General features: G+C 50.6%; 1 long non-coding RNA gene across 4 annotated transcripts; it reads left to right on the forward strand.

The window, feature by feature from the left end:
* The first annotated feature begins 681 nt into the window (after positions 1–681).
* On the forward strand, positions 682–2,380 carry LOC127536132 (uncharacterized). Of its 4 annotated transcripts, XR_007945112.1 has the most exons (6): positions 682–814; positions 941–1,244; positions 1,460–1,506; positions 1,591–1,899; positions 2,110–2,156; positions 2,335–2,380. It is a non-coding gene; the product is annotated as an uncharacterized LOC127536132 (long non-coding RNA). The 4 variants fall into 4 exon arrangements; XR_007945114.1 differs by lacking the exon at positions 1,460–1,506 and having other exon boundaries at positions 1,591–1,810; positions 2,026–2,156; XR_007945113.1 differs by lacking the exon at positions 1,460–1,506 and having other exon boundaries at positions 685–772.
* Positions 2,381–3,035: the final 655 nt, after the last annotated feature.

The following is a 3,035-nucleotide window of genomic DNA, read 5'->3' on the forward strand; positions in this document are numbered from 1 at the left end:
TTCTCTTCATCTGAGCAATAAATCATCACTTTTGCAGCTGTAAAACCATCAAACTTTAACGTTTTATTCCTAAATATATTCTGAAGGTTTTTACAGAGGAATTTAAAGAAAATGTCATTTTTAAAGTTGACATTATTGGTTAAAATTTCTCTATATTATAGTTGCTCTATATTAGTTAAAGTTGCCTCATTTGCATAATTCAACATAAAATGTCAGGAGACTTGTAAATGTTCACATGGGGAAGGTTCAGGCTGATATGTTCTCTCATGGTTGGAATGTGCACAGAGATGTGATATATTTTTTGTTTTTTTAAGACTCACACAGAAAACAGAAAGAGTTTGATTGATGCTCTTTACTTCACAATCAGGACCAAATGTCTTTTTAGTCTTTGACCTGAGTGCAGCCAGATTGTTTCACAGAAAAACAGGAAGCATTAGAAAGCTTTAATATCAGTTAATCATCGGCATAGGAGAAAACACGGACAGCTCCAAGAAGACCTCGGCCTGCAGAGAAGAACAGATGAGGAGGATTCTGCAGGACGACACACGACCAGCCGAGTATGAAGGCTACGCAAGCAGGACACCTGAAGGAGGACAGACTGAGACAGCATCTTCTGCTGGAGGCCAAGCTGTTTTTATTCTATGTGAACAAGTAAAGAGTACATCAGGGGATCAGAGGGTCCAACATGAGGCCCGTGGACCAAAAGCGGTCCGGTCCTCCAGAGGGTCCAACATGAGGCCCGTGGACCAAAAGCGGTCCGGTCCTCCAGAGGGTCCAACATGAGGCCCGTGGACCAAAAGCGGTCCTCCAGAGGGTCCAACATGAGGCCCGTGGACCAAAAGCGGTCCTCCAGAGGGTCCAACATGAGGCCCGTGGGCCAAAAGTGGTCCTTCAGAGGGTCCAACATGAGGCCCGTGGACCAAAAGTGGTCCTCCAGAAGGTCCAACATGAGGCCCGTGGACCAAAAGCGGTCCGGTCCTCCAGAGGGTCCAACATGAGGCCCGTGGACCAAAAGCGGTCCTCCAGAGGGTCCAACATGAGGCCCGTGGACCAAAAGCGGTCCTCCAGAGGGTCCAATATGAGGCCCGTGGACCAAAAGCAGTCCTCCAGAGGGTCCAACATGAGGCCCGTGGACCAAAAGTGGTCCTCCAGAAGGTCCAACATGAGGCCCGTGGACCAAAAGCGGTCCGGTCCTCCAGAGGGTCCAACATGAGGCCCGTGGACCAAAAGCGGTCCTCCAGAGGGTCCAACATGAGGCCCGTGGGCCAAAAGCGGTCCTCCAGAAGGTCCAACATGAGGCCCGTGGGCCAAAAGTGGTCCTCCAGAAGGTCCAACATGAGGCCCGTGGACCAAAAGCGGTCCGGTCCTCCAGAGGGTCCGACATGAGGCCCGTGGGCCAAAAGCGGTCCTCCAGAAGGTCCAACATGAGGCCCGTGGACCAAAAGTGGTCCTCCAGAAGGTCCAACATGAGGCCCGTGGACCAAAAGCGGTCCGGTCCTCCAGAGGGTCCAACATGAGGCCCGTGGGCCAAAAGCGGTCCTCCAGAAGGTCCAACATGAGGCCCGTGGACCAAAAGTGGTCCTCCAGAAGGTCCAACATGAGGCCCGTGGACCAAAAGCGGTCCGGTCCTCCAGAGGGTCCAACATGAGGCCCGTGGACCAAAAGCGGTCCTCCAGAGGGTCCAACATGAGGCCCGTGGACCAAAAGCGGTCCTCCAGAAGGTCCAACATGAGGCCCGTGGACCAAAAGCGGTCCGGTCCTCCAGAGGGTCCAACATGAGGCCCGTGGGCCAAAAGTGGTCCTCCAGAGGGTCCAACATGAGGCCCGTGGACCAAAAGTGGTCCTCCAGAAGGTCCAACATGAGGCCCGTGGACCAAAAGCGGTCCGGTCCTCCAGAGGGTCCAACATGAGGGCCGTGGACCAAAAGCGGTCCTCCAGAGGGTCCAACATGAGGCCCGTGGACCAAAAGCAGTCCTCCAGAGGGTCCAATATGAGGCCCGTGGGCCAAAAGTGGTCCTCCAGAAGGTCCAACATGAGGCCCGTGGGCCAAAAGTGGTCCTCCAGAGGGTCCAACATGAGGCCCGTGGACCAAAAGTGGTCCTCCAGAAGGTCCAACATGAGGCCCGTGGACCAAAAGCGGTCCGGTCCTCCAGAGGGTCCAACATGAGGCCCGTGGACCAAAAGCGGTCCGGTCCTCCAGAAGGTCCAACATGAGGCCCGTGGACCAAAAGCGGTCCGGTCCTCCAGAGGGTCCAACATGAGGCCCGTGGGCCAAAAGCGGTCCTCCAGAGGGTCCAACATGAGGCCCATGGACCAAAAGTGGTCCTCCAGAAGGTCCAACATGAGGCCCGTGGACCAAAAGCGGTCCGGTCCTCCAGAGGGTCCAACATGAGGCCCGTGGACCAAAAGTGGTCCTCCAGAAGGTCCAACATGAGGCCCGTGGGCCAAAAGCGGTCCTCCAGAGGGTCCAACATGAGGCCCGTGGACCAAAAGCGGTCCTCCAGAGGGTCCAATCCGACCCTCAAAGTGTAAAAATTCCAGAGAAGACATTAACTGCAGATTGTAAATTAGTAAAACTATAAATCTAAAATCATTTCTAGACCATGACAAGTTGTTCAGATCATAAAGTAAAATACTAGATTGTTCTTTGTTCTGTTGTTGTTTTGTGTCTCATTTTTGTAACAGTTTGTCTGTTTTTGTTGTATTTCGTCTGTTTTTGTCTGACTTTTGTCTTATTTTTGTCATTTTGTGTTTTGCTTTATTCATTGTTTTGTGTCTCATTTTTGCTGTTTGTCCATTTTTTGTCCATTTGTAACTTTTCTGTTTATTTTTTTGTCTCTTTTTTGTTTCGTGTCGCTTGTCTCATCTTTTGTTGTTTTGTGTCTCATTTTTGAAATCTTATGTCTGTTTTTTTTGTCTTTTTTGTCTGACTTTTGTCGTACTGTTTCTTGTTTTTGTCATTTTGTGTGTCCTTTTTGTCTCGCATGTGTTTTTGGTCACACTTTTGTAATTTTTTTGCTTTATTCATTGTTTTG

Source organism: Acanthochromis polyacanthus, chromosome 11 (assembly GCF_021347895.1).
Source record: "Acanthochromis polyacanthus isolate Apoly-LR-REF ecotype Palm Island chromosome 11, KAUST_Apoly_ChrSc, whole genome shotgun sequence".
Classification (NCBI taxonomy): Eukaryota; Metazoa; Chordata; class Actinopteri; family Pomacentridae; genus Acanthochromis; species Acanthochromis polyacanthus.